The following is a 22,375-nucleotide window of genomic DNA, read 5'->3' as shown; positions in this document are numbered from 1 at the left end:
GCCTCTCAGCTCCAGAAAGCCCAACGAGAAGAAGGTGAATCCGTGAGAGACTTCATTAGTCGCCTAAAGAATTTGAATTCTCGATGCAATCCAAACGAGAGATTCAACAACAACCAATTGCTCGATAGATTCATTAGGGGACTACGACATGAAAGTATCTATAATGGCCTAGTCATTAGAGGTATCACTACTTGGGAAGCAGTCACCATGAATGCAATCCAATTGGAGGATAATTTAATGATTGCAAGAGAAAGAGTGTCTGCCGAGCCGAAGTCAAGTAGCTCGCAAGCATCACGGCATGAGCCAATGAAGATAAAGCCAATCCTGAAAGAGCAAACGATATCTGAGATGAATTTGGCAGATCTCACCAAGGCCATCCAAGAAAGCCTTAGGGGTAATTGTGCTCCACAAAACACTCATATGTATCCAAGAAGGGAGCAACAATGGTGATCAATTTGCTTGGGCCCACATACTACGAGTGAATGCCCTACTTTCAGAGTAAATTTTAACGGGACTTGTAACGCGTGTGGTAGGTATGGCCATCAAGCGAAGGATTGCCTAATGCTTAAACGCATCATGGAAAATAGACCGCCTATAGCTTGGGCAGACTCACCTCGAGTTCCTGCATTGATGCCTACCCCACCCATGGAGCAACAGTTGCCATTACAACACATGGTCCCTAGAACCCAAAATGTGGTCCAAACCACACCGTTGCCACCTCCAGTGCTAGGACCACAACCCCCTCATCCAAGAGTTACACCTATGAACCAAATAGGTTGCGAGTCATCTAGTACTTATGTAGATTGCGAAGAAGACATAGACTCTAGTATCACCTATGGAGTCGACATGCTTGAGGAGTGTCCCATGTACTATATGGAAGACCATTGGGGACAAATCAAACCGGTATATCAAGCTACTGCGCTAGCAGCAAGAGGCCAAAACATTAATAGTTTTGCCAGGAGAACACCTCTTCAGTACTACGAATGTGGTGGACCACATCGAGTAGCTGAGTGCCCCATTAGAATGCAAAAGAATGTTGCACTAATGCAAACAAGTCAAGGGAGTGCATTGGCAATGCCAATACTCACTTGTAATCATTGTGGCATAGATCATTTGATCGCACAGTGTCCTAACAATCCAAACGCACCGAAAATCACAACATTGAACATAATAGAGATTGTTGATGGGACACCACCAACTATAAAAATAGCACCAGTGAATGCACTCACACGGTCGATGCTCCAAAAGCAAAATTACATCCTCGAAGAGAGAGATGCTGCATCCATTGGCCGAGCGAGAAAGAAGAAAACACGAAGAAAGAAATCCCTTAATGCTTCTAGCTCAAAACCTAGTTCAAAGACTAACATAGGGACAGGAGAGGATCCCGTGTATATGAATGACCCTGAGGATGACTCAGATTCGATAGAGACCACGGAGACCAAAACTATTACTACAAAGGAAAAAGCCAGTGAGGAGGATCACGAGAGGGAATTACGACGAGCACCAAAAGAGTATTCAAAGTTAAACCACCCAGTTGTGAACCCCCAACATAAGCCACGAGAGACAAAAAATGAGGATTGCAAGAGAAAGACTAGAACCTATCCAAACCCAACAGTGGAAATCGAACGAGTCCAACAACTGAGGGGTTTGGTGGAAGAAACTCAACGAACATTAGAACACAGTGTTTCCCACACAAGTTCAACCTCACAAGAACTATAGGCCGTTAGCTATACCCAGTATCATTCGGGAAGAGAGTGAGGGTAGGACATCTGAAAGTGGACACACACCTTTCCTACTAGAGAGAATATTTGGTGAGGGAATACCCGACCCCCTTGAGGAAGTGGAGATTCCATCTTCACCATTCTCTTGTCAGGGTCCTACGTCCCACAAGATGCCATTAAATGTTGCCAAATTGATGGATTTCATGTCTTCAGAAGTTAGAACCACCATCATGTCCAAACTATATAAAGACCCCGAGCTAGTCTCAGCTCTTCGAGCCTTCCTCAATGGAGAATTACAGGCCGGATTACCACATTTTGCACATATGAACAAACCTGACTCGGTAATGAATGATGAGGAACATTTAGCACCACCATCTGACCTAGCGGGACATGAATCTGTAATTGAGGTACCCGTTAACAAGTTGGGGCAATACTTTGAAGGTGATGAATCTAATGCTACTCTGCCAATCACTACTAAAGGATTAACTGTAAAGGGAGTCCTTGATGGTGGTGCGGGAGTCAGCATGGTGACAAAGAGTTGTTGGGAGTCTATGGGGCGACCTCACCTTGAAGCCACAAGCGTAGTGGTAAAAATGGCTAATGGATCTATTGTTACGCCTATTGGAATGCTATAGGATCTCAGAATCAAGGTCTTGGGACACAAGGTAAGGCAAACTTTCATTGTTATGGATTTTTTCAAGCATCCTATGTCATTTGAGATGATCTTAGGACGTCCATTCATGAGGGAAGCAAAAATGGTGCATGACTGGTCCAAAAACCACGTCTACTTACAGTTCCAAGACTCTGTCATTCGAGTTGATCTTTTAAGTGGTCGAACGCATCCTCTAGGAAATAAATTCATCATTGATAGTTGATCAGACACAACAATTCACTCAGCTCCATTACAGTATTGTTACACGTGTAACGAAGACACGGATATTGGGGAGAACTCTCCTTATATGGATATCCTACCCGGAATGGCTGAGTCATACAATGTCAATTGGGTACACCTAGCGGCAACTATAGATACATGGGGAGCTAGAGGAACAACCTGGGTAACACCAGATGGGGAAGAGATACCACACATTGCAGCAGTAAACATGTTAGGTGTAGCGCATGTAACATCCGATGATAAGAAAGAGGCACACCTACCTGAGAGTGAAACTGATGATTCCTCAAAGGATTCAGGCCAATACACATCAGAAACGAAATCTCAGGGAGAAATGGATTCAGAACCTGAGGAAACATCGAGTGAGCCAAGTATAGAAACTGAACACTCAAGGTCTAGTACGACCATCTATGGTAATTTACAAGCGAAGACCTATCAAGCGAGTCGAGTTCAAACATTTACCAAAATCAAAACCTTAACAAGAAACAAAGGTCATATAAGAGACGACGATATCGAGCAAATGTGAGAGCTAGGATAAACAAGGAAAGATCTACTGCAGAATGGCTTAGCTATCTAGAGGCATGTGATGCTCATCGAAAGCTAGTAGACAATTGGGGTGAACATCTCCGGAGTGTCATGTGGTGCAGCCCGCGACCCATTGACCTCACTCAATTGGAGGTTACAGAGCCGAAATTGAGTCGAACTATAAGAAGACGTCAAAACCGATAGTTAGCACAACAACAAAAGGAGGCAGAACTAAAAGAAAGGTCTCCGTCAGGACAAGAGCCTGCTGACTTACATACGGCTCCTGAACATTTTAAATCTTATACCACGGGGAAGCGAAAGGTTGTGTATGCCAAAGCCCAACAAATACCTACCAATGGAAGCAGTGGAGTCTATGATGGTCTAGCGGTAGTTAAAGAGATAGAATTAGCAGAACCAAGTGAGGAGTCTAGACCAGCCTTTATTGCTCAAGACCTTACCGAAACTGAAGAGGCTGTACCTAAGGAGCTCCTCAAGGAATACAAGGATATCTTTGCTTGGACATATCATGACATGAAGGGCGTTCCACCTTCTGTGGTGCAACATACAATTCCCATGATCAACACTGCTAAACCCGTCCAGCAACGACCCTATCCAATGAATCCTAAGTACGCCAAAATTGTACAAGAGGAGATTGAAAAACTTATCCAATGTGGATTCATATACCCTATTGAGCACTCAGAATGGGTTTCTCCAATAGTCATTGTGCCAAAAAAGAATGGGAAACTAAGAGTGTGCGTGGACCTCAAGAAAGTTAATGCAGCCACTAGGAGAGATCATTATCCCTTTCCATATTCAGAACATGTGCTTGAAAGAGTTGCGGGCAAAGAGGCTTATAGCTTTTTAGATGGGTACTCTGGTTACAATCAAATCACAATTGCATTAGAGGACCAAGCTAAAACTGCTTTTATCACAGAGTTTGGAGTGTTTGCATTTCGTGTTATGGCTTTTGGCTTAACGAATGCCCCTGCTACATTCCAACGATTAATAAACACTGCGTTTAAAGAATTTATAAGGGAGTTTTGTGAAGCTTTCCTAGACGACCTTTGTGTTTATTCTTCTTGGGAGAAGCATTTGTTATATCTACGAAAAATATTTGAAAGGTGCAGATTTTATCGCATCTCATTGAACCCTTTCAAATGCCAATTTTGGGTTAAGCATGGAGTCATTCTAGGCCATATAGTGTCCAAGAACGGGATATCCACAGATGAGAGTAAGATTAAAGCCATTGCCGATTTGCCACCACCTACTAACTATAAAGGAGTTCAAAGATTTAGAATTTGTCACTCTACTTTGGGAGAATGAAATGGACTAAAGAGCAGACATGCTTGCGGCAACTATGTCTCCCAAGCACCAAATGGATTAGTCATCCATCTTGGAAAGATGTCGTAGGGTAAAAAGGGATCCTCTACCCGCTAAGTAAGATTGACTAATGACTAAGGCTTTATCTCTTCTACCTCATAGTTGAGGACGACTATGATTTCAAGAGAGAGGTAATGTCATAAAATCTAATATCTAACCAACCCAAATGATTTTCTCATATTAAATTGATCACTTAATGTGGGAGAATAAACGGGAACAAGTGTTAAGATATAGATATGTGCTTATAGATCTATCTCAACACGGGGCCAATGGTAAAGGGCCCAAATGAGAGATGGTCTATCAAAGAGCAAGGCTAACCAATGGAGCATAAGACCTTAGGGTTAGCTTCATTGAAGACCTCCAATAATGTGTGTAAAATCCCTTTGACCTTAGGTAAGCTAGGGCTGAGCTTGAGGCGGGAACCCGGAGCAAGCTCGAGGTGCTTGTCGTGCTTGAGGTGCTTGTCCTGCTTGAGGTGCTTGACCTGCTACATGCTTGAGGTGCTTGACTTGCTACTTGATTAAGGTGCTCGAGGTGCTTTGACATGCTTGCCTGAGATGCTTGTGGGAACACCCCTAGTTCAAGTGCATTGTCATGCTTGATGACTAAGGTGCTTGAGCACCAAAAGTCAAAAGTATCCCTAGAAGAGGGGGGGAGAGCCCTTTTCCTAGGGGATAGAGAGAGAACACACACTCACACACAAGGAAGGCCCAAGCTTGAAGAGGCAGCAGGGACACATGTTAGGCCCCTACCTATGTTACCTTCATGAGATGCCTGAAGCCTATTGGTTGGCCACCCAAGGGGTCCAATAGTAATTTAGGAGATTTAATTAATTGATTTAGCATTTATCAAGACCTCTCTCTCAAAGGGGAAAGGGGGACACTTGTCTCAAGGCTACCCCTACTGCTTGTAATGCCTCCTGCTTATGATTGGCTAGGCCTGGAGGGGTCCAATGAGCTTCAAGCATGAGCTACAAGGGGGGGTCGACCCAAGAAAGCTAGGGGGTTGTTTAGGGGGTATACTCACCCACACACACTCACAAACACTCTCATTGTGTGCTATGCAAAGTGCAAGAGCTCCCTCTCCAAGCAAGTAGAGGTTGAGAGCCTACACCAACACTCTTGTCTATGGAGTGCAAATCCAACCAAGAGCCATGCTTCAATGCTTAAGCTTGCCATCTCCTTCTTCTTCATTACTATGCTATTATGTATGCTAGCAACAAGAGTTATGATAAGTGAGGAACTAATTCTTTCTCCTACGAAATGTTTCTTCTTCCTCTTCCCTACCCTCATTCCCTGCTAGCTCTCTCCACCTTCAAAGGTGTTTGAGGTCTTGGGACTGAGGCTTGGGATAGCTAAAGATTTCTTCAAGTTTATGTTATGTTTGTGATGCATGAAGCTTTCCATCTTCATTGCATCACCTAGGTCACAAGGAACACAAAGACTGTATTGTAACAAGTCTCTCTTAATGGGAGAAATCATAATACAAATGACTATTGGAGGGGGGACCGGCTCCACATAAATCCGGTCCTCAATTGTTGTCATGTTCTCTAAATTCTCTCTCTTGCAAAAGTATTGTTCATGCCAAGTTAACTAATTTCTATGATTATGTTGCTATCTTCAATTATGTTCACCCGTTATGCTTACAAAGTTATTTCTCAAAAGTACTCTCATTAATTTCCGGTACTCTCAAGTTAAATAGGCCAATTCTATTACACATCAACACCTTGCGGTTTGGAGTCAACGACAATGTCTCGACAAAGCAGCCAAGATGAGAGAGAGAGAGAGAGAGAGAGAGAGAGAGAGAGAGAGAGAGAGAGAGAGAGAGAGAGAGATAAGTGTTCCTTGCAGCATCTGGCCTGCCGTCAGTCGTGTGTGTGTGTGTGTGTGTGTGTGTGTGTGTGTGTGTGTGTGTGAGAGAGAGAGAGAGAGAGAGAGAGAGAGAGAGAGGTTCCTTGCCATCAACATCTAATGAGCGGAAGGGAGCAATCTGAAGAAACAGAGCGCGAGGATGGGAGCAGTCTGTTGACACACATCACTAAGAAGCCCACTACAACCTGCACTTAATTTTGTATAAAATTTTGGAGGCAATTTTGCTCTTTTCGTATGTCTTTGTAAAACCATCGGACAAAGAGAGAGAGAGAGAGAGAGAGAGAGAGAGAGAGAGAGAGAGAGAGAGAGAGAGAGAGAGAGAGAGAGAGAGAGAGAGAGAGAGAGAGAGAGAGAGAGAGAGAGAGAGAGAGAGAGAGAGAGGGGGGGGGGGGGGGGGGATCCATGCTTGAGCCGACCCCTTTCATCTACTCTACACAAATGTTTTTGTTGATCCTATGCAAGGTACACTAAAAGAGGAGTGTTCTTGCCATAACAAGGAGGCTCGAGAGGATGGGCCCATCATGAAGCCACTGATAGGAGAAAAGCATCCGCCTCTCTAGCCCTTGAGAAGAGAGTAGTAATCACTTGGATGCCCAGAGGAGGGAGACTAGTTTGGAAGCCTACACCACATGGTAAAGAATCCTTCTCCTACTTCTCTCTCTCTCTCAATCTCTCTTTGCCTGCTTCCAATTAGCCTCTCAATGATGTGATTATGCAAGATGCGGTATCACTTACTCTACACACTATTTTCCTTCATTTGGATATATTTGCAATCTCCTATGGCGTGTAAACTTCAAATTATTTCCGATTATCTAGCAAGAGAAACATGCTCGGCTTTGGGTGGGGGGGGCGGGGGCGGGGGGGGTAGAGAGAGAGAGAGAGAGAGAGAGTTTGTAAACACACATATATATACTTACATGCATACGAGGATACATAGACACATTCTAAAGTGGGAATAGAGAAATGAGAGAAATATACTATGTCTCTATATGTGCTCATAAGAGAGCTTGACATAACGTATAGCATTAACCGTATGAAATTGTTGGTAAGAGCGAGCGAGACCCGCCGTAGGCGGGTCACGCAAGCTCATCTACTTAACATAATATGGCGGAGAGGAGTGCCCTTTACACGTGGCGCAAGCTGTGAGATGAAGGCTACGTTCCAAAAGAGAGAGAGAGAGAGAGAGAGAGAGAGAGAGAGAGAGAGAGAGAGAGAGAGAGAGAGAGAGAGAGAGAGGTGCCCAATAGGATTCAAATTTCAATGGTTGCGTGCTCTTTTGTCACTACGACAGAGCCTTCTACTTAACATAATATGCGGAGAGGAGTGCCCTTTACACATGGCGCAAGTTGCGAGATGAAGGCTACGTTCCAAAAGAGAGAGAGAGAGGTGCCCAATAGGATTCAAAGTTCAACGGTTGCGTGCTCTTTTGTCACTACGACAGAGCCTCTGCACCATCTTCCTCGCTATCAATGTTGTTGCTTGCCCACCCCACATGGAGAAGGTCACCCCTCTTCCCCATCCCACCATCTACTTAACATAATATGGCGGAGAGGAGTGCCCTTTACACGTGGCGCAAGCTGCAAAATGAAGGCTACGTTCCGAGAGAGAGAGAGAGAGAGAGAGAGAGAGAGAGAGAGAGAGAGAGAGAGAGAGAGAGAGAGAGAGAGAGAGAGAGAGAGAGAGAGAGAGAGAGAGAGAGAGAGAGACGTGTCCAATAGGATTCAAAGTTCAACTGTTGCGTGCTCTTTTGTCACTACGGCAGAGCCTCTGCACCATCTTCCTCGCTATCAATGTTGTTGCTTGCCCACCCCACATGGAAAAGGTCAACCCTATTTCCCCATCCCACCATGGTACACCTCATCAACCCCTCCAAAAACCCCCTCGCTTTCTTCACAGCTCTAATGTGAATGTCTCCTCTTCTATCCGAGCTCATACCTCCAATCTACTTAACATAATATGGTGAAGGGGAGTGCCCTTTACACATGGCGCAAGCTGCGAGATGAATGCTACGTTCCAAAAGATGGAGAGAAAGAGAGAGAGAGAGAGAGAGAGAGAGAGAGAGAGAGAGAGAGAGATGCGCCCAACAGGATTCAAAGTTCAACGGTTGCATGCTCTTTTGTACCTACGACAGGGCCTCTGCACCATCTTCCTCGCTATCACTGTTGCTGCTTGCCCACCCACATGGAGAAGGTCACCCCCGCTTTCCCCATCTCACCATGGTACACCTCATCAACCCCACCCAAAAAACCCCTCGCTTTCTTCACAGCTCTAATGCGGACGTCTCCTCTTCTATTCGAGTTGTCATAAAATCTAATATCTAATATCTAACCAACCCAAATGATTTTCTCATATTAAATTGATCACTTAATGTGGGAGAATAAACGAGAACAAGTGTTAAGATATAGACATGTGTTTATAGATCTATCTCAACACGAGGCCAATGGTAAAGGGGCCCAAATGAGAGATGGTCTATCAAAGAGCAAGGCTAACTAATGGAGCATAAGACCTTAGGGTTAGCTTCATTGAAGAGTGTAAAAGGCCTTTGACCTTAGGTAAGCTAGGGCTGAGCTTGAGGCGCGGGAACCCCCGACCCAGCTCGAGGTGCTTGTCCTGCTTGTCATGCTTGATGACTAAGGTGCTTGAGGTGCTTGATGATTGAGGTGCTTGAGATGCTTGAGGTGCTTAATTATTGAGATGCTTGAGGTGCTTGACATGCTTAAGATGCTAGGGTTGCACTTAAGGTGAGAACCTAGCCCAAGCTTAAAGTGCTTAACGGCCAAGCTTGTGGTGGGAACTGGGCCTATGTATGAGGGGTTTGAGGTGTCAGAAAGTCAAATATTCAATCCCTACAGGGAGGGGGCGAGCCCTACATGAGGGGGGATGAGAGAGAACACCCACACACTCACACAAGGCATGCATGGTACAAAGAAAGCAAAAGGGACACTTGTCAAGTTCCTCCTCATGTTGCCCTCATGGTGTTCCTGAAGCCTATTGGTTGGCCACCCAAGGGGTCCAATAATAATTTAGGAGATTTAATTAAATGATTTAGCATTTATCTAGCCCTCTCTCTCAAAGGGGAAAGGGGGACACTTGTCTCAAGGCTACCCTTGCTGCTTGTAATGCCTCCTGCTTGTGATTGGCTAGGCCTGGAGGGGTCCAATGAGCTTCAAGCATGAGCTACAAGGGGGGGTCGACCCAAGCAAGCTAGGGGGTTGCTAAGGGGGTATACTAACCCACACACACTCACAAACACTCTCATTGTGTGCTATGCAAAGTGCAAGAGCTCCCTCTCCTTCTCCAAGCAAGTAGAGGTTTAGAGCCTACACCAACACTCTTGGATATGGAGTGCAAATCCAACCAAGAGCCATGCTTCAATGCTTAAGCTTGCCATCTCCTTCTTCTTCATTACTATGCTATTATGTATGCTAGCAACAAGAGTTATGATAAGTGAGGAACTAATTCTTTCTCCTACGAAATGTTTCTTCTTCCTCTTCCCTACCCTCATTCCCTGCTAGCTCTCTCCACCTTCGAAGGTGTTTGAGGTCTTGGGACTGAGGCTCGGGATAGTTAAAGCTTTCTTCAAGTTTATGTTATGTTTGTGATGCATGAAGCTTTCCATCTTCATTGCATCACCTAGGTCACAAGGAACACAAAGATTGTATTGTAACAAGTCTCTCTTAATGGGAGATGGAATTGGAGCTGATCTCTTGAGACAGCTAATTCTAGTGTTGGAAGATTTCAGCTACTAGTGTGGGAAGATTTCAGACAGCAGAGTGGACATGAATCAGAGACTAAACTGAAATGTGGATACTGAAATAAGAATCAGACTTATGTACTGGAAATAAGGTTCAGATTCAGATTGAGATTCAGAAGACTGGACGAGAAGTAAGTATAACTGAAATATATGCCATGATTGGGATTACAGATCAAGATTACAACGAATATGATTACAGAGAGAAAGTACATCCGACAATACTGCCAATGATTCTCAAGTACAATTATAGACAAAGCGCTAACCCAAGTGATAACAATTGTCAACCCGATTACAATGTAATGGGCCCTATTTATACACTTCGGGTTTACTATAGTAATTACTATAGTAATTACTAAGTAATTCGCTGTCCATCTTCTAAGAAGACGTTCCCACATAGTGACTATCCAGCCGTCTACATCAATCAACTGTGGAATGGAAGACTTGGCAGACGTTGTTCAACGATGTTCAATCAGCCTCTTCCAGAAGCTTCGAAAAGAATCTCAGCCATCTCCCTGTACTGTGGTGCCAAACCCGGCTTTGCTGCAACGTCTTTTTGAGACAATTTGGAAGATTTGACCGTAAGTTGTAGCAACTGATTAGTAATCCTGGTCAATCCTTTGACTTGAATCTTCCACTGGCCCATGCACAGTTGGATCCTTTGCATCCCTCTTTTAGTGCCTGAATGTCATTGATTTGGAGAGCATCATTGAACAACATCTGCCAAGTCTTCCATTCCACAGTTGATCGCTCATACCAATCCTGAAGCTCATCGGTAATTTTGAAGTATGTGAGACGATCAACTGGTTCTTGATGTTGAGGATACAGCACTGGAAAGAATCTTGGCAGCTCGGTTTCTCTTGCTGGAACAACATACAAGAGAACTGGAGAATCAGGCACAAATTCTAAGAAATTGAGAACAGGCGGTTCTCCTACTACATCATCTTTCTGGTGATTCTTACTAGCTGGAACAGTGTTCGGAGAGAAGTTGCCTGTGCTCCGACTGACATTCATGTCTGAGGTCCTCTGCTAGCGGTTGTCTGGTCCTCAAGAATGGCTTTGACTCTCTGATCCAAAACACCTCTGGCAGTTTGCATTTGCACCAAAACTTCCTTGAGTTGTATCCTAACATCCTTCATACAGCGGTAAGTTGGTTTGTTACCCACCAGAAGTTCCAGTTCCAGGGCTAGGGAGCGACAATCTGCAGTAGACTGCCTTTGCCAGTGCGGGTTTACCACTCTCTCATCAGTATTGAGTATCCATTCAGAAACTCGTTACAGTGTACTGGGATGCGCAGGTAGTCAGCAAGCTTCTTTATCATTGGAAGCTGTTGATTTCCAATGTTCTACCATTTCCCTGGCTCCCACATATAGCCTTTGAAATCTTTCCAAGTCAGTAAGGAGATCATCATCCTCTAGATACTGTCTGGTGATGGAGGCATGTTGATGTCTCAGTTGCCTATTCAGAGTAATGAGCTACAGTGAATGTTGATGATCAGCAATTGGTCCTTCATCCTGTACTTTCATTTTCCCTTTAGCATCTCCACTAAGATGGGACTCATCAGTTGTCTGATTCCCAGTGGGACTGGGCTGCTGCTCTTTAGTCTATTGGTCACCCGCTGTTGGTCACCCGACTGGTGCTCTTGGTCTTGTCCTTCCTGCTGGCCCTCATTCTGATCTGGCTGGTCTAGCTGTGAGACTGGCCTCCTTCATTTGGCCCTGTCCCGCCAGTTCCAGGTCCTGGAGGTGGAGATGGTGGTGGGGCATCATCATCATCCTTTGTATGCCCAACTTCTTGATCATCCTCCTCCTCATCAGCTTCATCTTCTTCGTCTTCTTCTTCCTCATCCGGAGAAGTCTGTTGTTCAATATAATCCATTATAGCTTGGTTCATCAGAGCATTATTGTACTCACTCACCTTGTCCTGCAAATCGCTCTGCATACTTTCCATCAAGGACTTTAAATTCTCTAAATTGAAAACAGCATTGCCTGATGGATTTAAAATTTCAGACAAGCTATTGTAGATGTAGCTTTCAGTCAGAGAAGCTTTCAGAGCTGTATGATGCAGTAGCAGTTTTCTGAATTCCGCCCGCTTCATCCTGAGCATTGTTTCAGCTCGCTCGGCAGCTCTCAGTGCTTCATTTCGTTGATTTTTTATGATCATTATTTCAAATTTAGCCTTAGCTATCTTTTTGTTCAACAACTCATTAGTCCTTTCTAACTGAGATTCCAGTACCCTGTGTTGTATGTTCTGCTCTTCATGGGCTTTCTGGAGCTTTTCAATCTGATGTTGTGCTTCTTTCAAGTCAGCTTTGAGCTTTTTGACTTCCTCTTCTGATCTAGCAGCCTCCATCAGTTGTCCCATACAATTGACAATTGTATTCCAAGAAGACTGTATAAGGATTGAACATCTGTCTTTGACTGTGGTTGGATCAGAATCAGTAGGCTCATATATTGCCACTAGAGCCACATAGGGTAGAGTTGCATAATCAGCTTTGCTGAGCAGAAGATGCCCTTTCAATTGCTGAGTCTGCATTTGCTGCAACTTATCCTATTTTACCAGTTGCAGAAGGTTTCCAGTATTTGTAGGAACTCCACCAGGCAAAGTCGAGAACGATGGACCTTTCCCTTTGTCCAGTTGAGTCTTGCCTTTGTCCCCTGACTGGTCTGCTATCTTCTCCACAGTGACTGGCTTGCCATGATCTTTCCCAGACCCAGTAACAACTGTATTCTTTACAACTGACTAGTCAGGCACAGTCTTTTGAGCAGATTCCTGCTCAGTCTGACTCACTACAGCTTTCTCAGTGGTTACTGCCTTGACCTGGCTTTCTATCTGCTTCAAAAATTCACTGCTTTTTGTCACTGTAATTTTTGGCTTCTTTGAACTGCCAGCTTCTTCTACAGTTGCTTTCCTTTTTCAGGTGAGTTGAAATGGTTTGACTGTCTGTTTCCTAGTCGTCTGAGGGCAGTTCAATGTTCTTTGGTTCAGAAATTGGTTTCTCACTCCAAGCCTTCTTTACCTGCTCATTAGCATCTGCTGTAGTAGCCCAATACAAGAATTGCCAAACATACCAGGCTTTGAAAACAGTTTGAGATTTTAGCTTGGCAGTTTGCTGAAGTACATTGTGCGAGAGAATTTGGCAAAGATTAATAAGAACCTGTTGATCCAAAATCTTGGCCAACAGCATAGCAAACAATTTTTCGGATACATACGTTGGGTTGTTCTTAAGGCTTACTGCTTCGGCTACAAACCTGTAAGCAGTGGAGGCTTCCAGTCCTGCTACTGGAACTCCTTGAGCACTTGCCTTGCGCTTTCGTCTAGCCGTTTCATCTTCCTTTAGAGCGATACTTATTTGCTGCGCAATTGCCACATAAGGTTTGGGCTCATTGGGCATCCGGAATGCAAATGCTATAGCTTCTGCTGTTACTGACACCTTCCTTCCATTTACCATGGCACTGCCATTCTCAGCGTCGAAGGAATCAAGAACTTGCTTGATGATGTCTGCATCAAAAGCAATCCTTGTGGCTTGCAATACAACTCGAAGATCCCAGAGTTGTAGCAAAGTCATTGCTTGATCAGTAAATACATAACGCTGGATTTTACTGTACGGGATAACAGGAAGGCTTGCCTTTGCCTCAACAACTATGGTCTGGGTTTCCTCAAGAGACTCCTGCATCTTCTCTGAGCGTTTCCTTCTACCCATACACTGTGAGGTTAATGACGATGAAACAGGCGAAGGAGAAGATGACTTACTTGTCGTGTCGAAGCCGTTGGAGAGGGGGAAAGGGGAACACACCCAGCACACAATACAATGCCTCACTATAGCCCAGGGTATACACAACGCCCCAATCCACTAGAGTTCACCTTCAAAACTCAAAACTACCCACAAGCAAACCATCACTTTCACACAACCACACGCACATACGCCTTGCAATGCACCAGACAGACTCAATCACTTCGCTTCGCTCAATTCACAGCCTTCCGCACTCACACAGCCTCTCTCTACCTCTCTTTGCACGACAAACCTTGGTGGCACACACGCCGACACACGCCCGGAAATACACGCACACAAGCAGAGAAGAGAAGGGGGAAGGGGGAATGACGCCTTGAAACAGTAGGGAATAGTCTTCTAGCATAGGCAATGTCATGTACAAACAACACACTGCCGGCATGAACCTCGGCAACCAAAAACAAGAGCTCCAAAAGCCTTGGCAAAAAAACCCTCCTTGGTCCAAAACCCTCTTTGGCAAAAGACCCTAACAAATGAACAAAAACCTCCTTTTATAGGAGTGTGCTTAGAAATCTCAAAAAAGAAAAATGGGGTTCCTTTCCATGCTGTGCACTTCATGTAGAGTTCCTTTTAGAAGTTTTATGCATTGCCAACACTTGGCCTAGTGTATTTTTGGAAACTTTTACAAGGTGTGCACACTTTGGGCTTTGGTCTTTCCACCTTGGCCGGCCGGATTTCCCACTTTGGTGCCTTTGCATTTGGCTTTGTCCACCTCTTTGCTCCCGAACTTCCCTTCTCGCTCTCCTTGCATGCTGTTGCGGGGCCTCTCCTTGCATGCTGCTGCGACCTCGCTATTGCTCTCCCTCTCCTTCTCAAAATGTCGGCCGCGGGACCATCCCCCCACTGGGGCTCCACATCGTCACCGTCACCACCAGACTCCGCCGCCGCTCCTGGCACGCCACCGCGTCGCCGCCTTGCTCGCCAACTGCCGCCGCCAAAACAGGCCCGAACTTCCGCCTGCGCAACGCCCACTGGGCCGCGCCATAGCCCACGGAGCTTGGAGTTCCGACACTCTACTTGCATGCCAATGTCTCTCCACGGCCCAACCTATATGTGTTCAATGTTCGCCCTGCCTTAACGCATGTGGGGTTTATCCCCGCCAAGTGGCACCTTCTCAAGCAAAGCCCCTTGGGCTATCCAAAATCCTCCAAAAAAACCATGTTAATAATAATAATAAAAGAAAAAACCCATTTTTTTAGGCCTCCTTCTCTACAGTTCCATTCTCTGCTCCCATGTTCTATTGCCGAGCCGCAAACCCCGGGTGAAAGCTTGCACATGCCGCCTTGCTTCTCCATAATCCGCACCGCTACTCGACTCTACCAGGCCCCAGATCCAATGCGACCAAAACACGATCAAACCATCTGCAATCAACTTCGAGCAAAGACTCCCACTTTCCGACCGCCATATCTTCTCGCTCCGGCTTTCGTTCGGCATGCAGTCACTTCCTGTTAGCTCCATATGGTGTACACTTCGCTCTCGAACTTCATCGAGGCTCAGAAGATGCCAGATCGAACGTACTCCAATGCGGCCCAGTGGGCTCAGACCCGGCCCGGGAAAAAATTCAGTTGACCATATCTTGCAAACCATGGCTCCGATCCACAATCTGAAAAGACGGGTAGGCTCCATGAATGATCTCTACACATCTATACCTCAAGTTCTAGTTGGACCACCTGTCTCCAGCTGCCCTGTCCGGCAAGAATCTGCAAACCACCAAAACTTTAACCTTCAATAACTTGGGCTCCGTAGCTCGGTTTGATGAGCTATCTGGACCTGCTCCTTCAGCACTTCAAGCTCTTCATTCCTGGACCTCAAAACTGCACTTTGCATCTCTTTCACCTACTACTCCAATTAGCCCCTTGTGTAGTCTTCCTTGGCCTATAAGCCGCATCATGCATACACTTCCGCTGCTACCTGCCATCCCATGGACTTCCTAGCTGCATCATCCCTTTGCCATGCTTTTGCTTGCCTGTACACATTTGTCCATGCCATCTTCTAGAGTCGACACACTTTGGCTGCACCACCGTTTCCTGGTGTCGCTGGCAAGACTATCTCACAGTCAACTGTCTCATCAGAGGTCGAAGTTTGCGACTGCAGTGAAGAAACCTCGGAGCTTGACGATGGCGAATGATTAACAGGAGGTAAGCGTCACGCAGGGGATTTATGAGGAAAAATGCTAACTCTCCTGACTGTTATACGTGTTCGCGCCATAAAAGCTCCACCACTCGCCACTCCTAGACTTTTGTGCGTCATTGCTTTCGTGGCAGACATGCATTGGACAAGACTGCGACCCATCCTTGATTAGCACTGGCGTGCCATTTGACCGTTGGGCGCTTAAAAATTGGAAAGTGTATCCATACTGGTACTGGACTGATTTCCAGTCTGGCTTGACCATACTAGTACTGATTTTAAGGTCAGCATGATCTGGTCCTTCTGGTACTGGTTCTGAACGTGGAACTGGTTGTACATGAAAAAGTCCAAAAATGTCTGATTCTGGTATCTCTTGATCAGCAACCTCCAGTTCCTTAGTACCTTGTTCCAGCTCAGTTTCTCTGGTCTCTGAATAATAAATCTTGATCTTTGCTCCATTATATACTCTGGGCAACATCAATCCCGATAAATCTTTGAGTCTGACTGTGCCATTGGAGAAGACCCAGTCTACCTCAAAAGGTCTTGCCCAGGCAATTTTCAAGTTCGGCTTCTTTGGACCCAGTCTAAACTGATATAGAAGCACTAAGTCTCCTTTCTAGAATTCTCGAACTTTAATTCGGGGATCATGCCAGTGCTTCCTTCATTGTTGAACAATTTCTTGTTCCAATATAGCCCTTTGCCTGAGTTCATCTAATTGCATCAGTTCATCCAGCCTCTTCTTAAGATTATGGTTGAAGTTTAATCCATACTTCATAGACTGAGGATTACAAACTCCATAGGAACCACAGCTTCAGTACCATACACCATTCTGAATGGTGTCATTCTAGTAGTTACCTTATAAGCTGTCCTATAAGCCCATAGAGCAGTCTAAAGTTTCAAATCCCACTGGTCTGGTTTCTTTTGCACCACCTTAGAGAGAATAGTCTTTATTGTCTTATTGCTACTTTCAGCTTGTCCATTGCATCTGGGATAGTAAGGAGTAGATTTTTGATGCTTGACTGAAAGCATATCCAATAGGATTTCCATAGTGTCATTGATAAAATGTGTTCCTTGATCGGTCACAATCTCTACTGGACATCCATATCGGTAGACAATATTCTCAAACAGAAACCTTGCAATTGACTTGGCTGTGTTGTCAGGAAGAGCCTTAGCTTCAACCCACTTGGTAACAAAACAAGTAGCCATTACTATGTACTTGTTCTTCTTGGGAGTCACCTTCTTAAAAGGTCCTATAAAATCCAGTCCCCACTTCATGAATACTCCCAGTGGTTGTATTGGCATTAATGGAGTCATATCTGCAGCTGTTGGTCGGCCCATTATTTGGCATATATCACAAGTTTTACAAAAACTTCTGACATCAGCGATCAGTGTTTGCCACCACAGACCAGCTTGCAGAATCTTCTTGTAGGTTACTTCATTGGAAAAGTGTCCACCAGACTCACCATTATGAGCTTCTGAAATCACTTGCATTCTTCCTTCCATAGGGACACATCATCGAAGTACACCATCCACGCCCAGTCGATAAAGTAATGCTCCTATGATGGTAAATTTCAGGCTTTTTATAATCAGAGCTTTCTTCTGATTCTACTTCCAATCTTCTGGAAACACCTTGGGAAAGGAATTGATAAATATCATACCATTCAGGATCCACTGATTCTTCTGCTTCTTACTGAAATAAATCAGCATCCACTGGCTCATCTCTCAAGGGTGATTCGTATTATCCTTCCGTACTTCTTGAAAGAAAATCAGCTCCACAATGTTTTTGGCCAGGCTTATGGAAAATTCTGAATTCAAATTCCATAAGGAACATCATCCATCTTATCAGCCTGCCTTGAATAATGACTTTGTTAATCAAAACAGAAGAGCTTGATGATCCACATAAAAATGGAATAACTTTCCCAACAGGTAATGCCTGAACTTCGTGGCGCTAAAAACCATTCCGAGGGCTTCTCTCTCAGTAGTCGTATAGCCTTGTTCAGCCTGACTAAATCTGCGACTTGCAAAATAAACCGGATAGTCTGTTCTTCCATGTGGTTGAGCTAATATTGCCCCCATTGCCAATCCTGAAGCATCTACATGTACGTGCAAAATAATATCCCAATTCGGCTGCCTAAGGACTGGTTTACTGGCAATGGCTTTTTTCAAATTCTGGAAACTCTCCTCACACTCAGCAATCCAGTTGAACTTACTGGTCTTCTGTAGTAAATCTTCTATAGAAATTCAGAACTCAACTTTGAAGCAGTTCTGGGTGCTTTAGCTTGCTGGACACATTGTATTTTGTCATTGGCCATCTCTATTCCATTGTGGGAAACCACATGTCCCAGTAGCTGTCCCTTCCATACTAGAAAAACAGATTTGAATGGATTCAAACAAATCCTCTTCTCCTGACAGTGTTTAAAAACCATCTCTAGGAATAGAAGTTGTTGTTCCTCATCTGAATAGACAGTGAAGTCATCCATGAAAATGGCGAGGAACCGATGAAGAAATTCATTAAACATCTCCATCATACACCGCTGAAAAGTAGCTGGTGCATTGCACAGGCCAAAAGGCATCACCAGATACATGAAAGCTCCCCACTTAGTGATGAAAGTAGTCTTGGCTCTATCTTCAGGAGCGATCTGTAACTGGTTATAGCCACTATAACCATCCATGAAGCTATACATCTCATATCCTGCGATCTCATCAAGCAACATATCAGTAAAAGGTAAGGGAAATGGATCCTTAATGGTCTGGGCATTTAGTTTCCTATAGTCGACACAAACTCTCAATTTCCTATTCTTTTTGGGAATGACAACTATGGGAAATAGCCAATCACTGCTTGCCACTTCCGTAATGAACCCAGCCTTGAGAAGATTATCAATCTCCTCCTTGACCTTCTTTGCATAGTTGGTGTTCATCCGGCATCTTTGTAATCTTACTGGCCTAGCATCCGGTTTCAGTGGTATTCGGTGCTGACAGACTTCAGGATCTACTCCTTTCAGATCTGTATGTTCCCAGGAAAACACATCTTTATAGTTCTAGAACATTTTTCGTGCCTTTTTCTTCATTGCCAGGTTGAGGTGCTTGTTAACCTTGATCATTCTGGGATTTTCCTCTGATCCCAGGTTCCACTCTTCTACTTCTTGATCATCTGGGAGCAACCAGTTTGGTTTGCCTCCTTTTCGTTTGGTCGATTCTTCAGCGTAGTCCCAGGATGGTCCATTCATTTCTGAATCATTATTCTGATCCAGTGGGTACCCTTCAGAATATAGTGGTTCCTCTACTATACCATTATCAGCTGGTTCCTCCATCCTTCCAGTTAGCTGAACTGTTCTTTCCCCTACATTGACTTCGATAAACTGATCAGGGAATTGTCTCTTCTACTTGTCAGCTTGCTCTTTGTTCAGCAAGACTGCATTCAAGTCGATTTCTGCCAAAGGGAATATGTTCATAGCCACTAGCATTCGCTCGATTTTCTTGGCTCTGTACTTCTGACACAACTACTTCGGCCTCAGTTCCTTTTTCCAGCTCCTGGTATTGTTGGTCTGGATTTGGATTTTGCCACTGGCCCCTTCTATGGTCAAAGTTTGGTTTTCATAGTCATGAACAGCATGTGCTATTCTTAACCATGGGCATCCTAGTAGCATTCCATATGCTCCATACACATCTAGGACTAGGAAACTGGTTTTGAATTTCTCCCTCCCAACTCTTATCTGCATGTTTTCAATCATACCCGTCGCCTGTACGACTCTATGATCTGCCATTCTTACTTTGAATGGTGCTGGTTTCATATTAATGATACCCATTCTTTGCTGAAGATGGGCTCCCATTATGTTGACTCCTGCCCCTCCATCCAGGATAACGCTTGAGAGAGGTTCCCACTGCTTCCTGACCTTGTAGTCTACCTGAATAAGTGGAACTTCATCATCTCGGACAGCCGTCAGGTCCAATGTTCTGGCCTCTACCTTGGTCTTCCTGCGCTGTCTGATAAAGTTGGCTATCTCAGGCAAGGTCTTTCTTATATCCTCCAGCTCTATAGTCAGCTCTGCTGGATTCTATGACAAATTTTCACATGAATTTCTTCTCTCTCTTGGTCAGATTGATTGTCAGAGCTTGAAGAACTGGTATCTTCATACTGCCATTCTTCTTTTGAAGTGCGTCTACTCTTTCCATCCACTCCCATTTCATCAGCTAGTCCATGTACCACAACCAGCATGGTCTCTATCATGGCCGGTACTGATTGATCTTTATCAGTCGATTGGGTTGGTATCCTCTGAATGACTCTGGCTTCGGAACTTTCTGCTGCTCTGGCAGCTTCTTAGCTAAATCCTCTATGATTTTAGATGCTAGTTCCCGCTGCTCTTGCCACTCATCTACCACCTTTTCTTTACCTTTGGCCTTCCAAACCTCCCTCTGTTGAGCCCACTTGCTACTCTTAGGATTAACTGGTACTTCTGAAATGTCTGGGATTTCTTCAATGACTACTCCCTTGCTCCTGGTAACCACCCTGACTGGGACTGGCTCTGGTGCCTTAGCCTCAGTAGTAGTCGTTACAAGTGCATCTGGACATTGGGCTGCAAAATGACCATACTTCCCACAAGTATAGCAATTCATGCTCCTGTTCTGGGAATTGCCTCTTCCTCTTCCTCTGCCCATTCCTGGTTGGTATCTGCCATGTCCTTGACCAGTACCACTGGTACCTGGTCTCTCCTCTTGAGCTACTTTGATTGGTTCTACCTTCACTGGTTCAATGTAGGCAACCACTGACAGATCCTTCCCTTTCTTAAAATGGTGAATTTTGATGCCACAATTATTCCATAGGTGACCAAAGGCCTTGCAGTAGGTACATTGTGAACATTCAGTGAAGATATGGTCCTTGGATTTGCATTTTGAACACCAAGTCTCCATCTTTCAGACTAGCTGTCTTGTGTGGCTAATTTCTGCAATTTGCCTATTCATCTCTTCAATTTTCTTGGTCCATGATCCCTTCTTCGATTTCTCCTTTGTTCGTTCATTGGAGCTGCTCTCGGAGCTACTAGACATTTCACTGGAATCAGAAGTTTCAGTAGCAGAGCTACTGCTACTGGTCCTTCGCTTCTTGTGGCTCTTTTCCTTCTTAGCCTGTTGTTCTAGCTTTAATGCCCTTTGGACCAGATCATTGAATTTTTTTGTAGGGGCTGGTACTTCTTGTTCCCTAAGCTTCTTGCTTCTGAACCCATTCAGAAACCATGCCCTCAATCTCTTCTCAGATGGCGGTTCTTGCAACTGTCTGGTTAGCTCTTTTATCTTTTCCACATAGCTGCGGACTGACAATTTCCTATGTTTGATCTTATCTAATTCACAGAGAATATCCTCGTCCCCTCTATTGTCGAAATATTCTAACCTGAAGTCCTTAAGAAATTTGTTATATGATCTCAGCTGGCATGCAGGGTAATGGTAATACCATTTCCTCGCTGCCTCCTTCAAGGTTTGTGGAAAATATTCCCCCCAATCATCTTCATCAATGTTTTTTAGTTCAGCATACTGCCCAAAATCTTGTATGTGAACATCTGGACCATATGTGTTTCAAGTGTGGGGAGCAAGGACATAGCTATCGTTCTTGCCCCAAGAAGAATACTCGCAATGAGACTCCTAGGGCTTCCACCATCGAAGCTCCAAAAGAGGATGCTCATTGCAAAGGATCATCACTTTCCTATGCTTGGGGAAAGGTAAGAGAGCATGATGCCTTCATCTTGTTTGACCCTGGCTCTACTCTCAACTTCATATCAACGGAGTTGGCCACCAAGTTGGGCATTCAAGATTTTGAGATGGGAGATATAGTAGTGGTTGATGCAGCTTTCAAGGGACAACAAGCCTCCGTTACTCCTTTGATTGGGAATTTGAGGCTTCATGTCCAACGCTATGTCAAGAAAGAAGACTTCTTCATCTCTCCTCTCCAACATGAGGATGTTATCCTAGGGGCACCATGGTTTGATCGCATGGCTGCCAACATGAAGTTCCCTGAAAGGAGAATCTACTTCACCTACAGAGGAAAGAGCATGTATATAGATTTTAGTGAGCGTGGTCGCACTATTCCACTTGTAAATCCTCTTGCCTTTTGATAAGTCAATGAAGAGCTCAGTTTCTGCATACATGATTTTTGTCAAAGAGTCTCTAAAAGATACTAATGTTTCATCAAATGTAAATGGTAGGAATCAAGAAGAGTTAGACTTGTCTAATTTTCTAAAAGGATTCCAAGATGTGTTCATCGATGATATCCCTATGGACTTACCTCCAAAACGAGGGGATGATGACCATCGCATTGAGCTCCTTCCTGGAAGC

The sequence above is a fragment of the Adiantum capillus-veneris genome, chromosome 13 (genome assembly GCF_014529385.1).
Source record: "Adiantum capillus-veneris isolate H3 chromosome 13, ASM1452938v2, whole genome shotgun sequence".
In the NCBI taxonomy this organism is placed as follows: Eukaryota; Viridiplantae; Streptophyta; class Polypodiopsida; order Polypodiales; family Pteridaceae; genus Adiantum; species Adiantum capillus-veneris.
Note: the sequence above shows the minus strand (reverse complement) of the source record.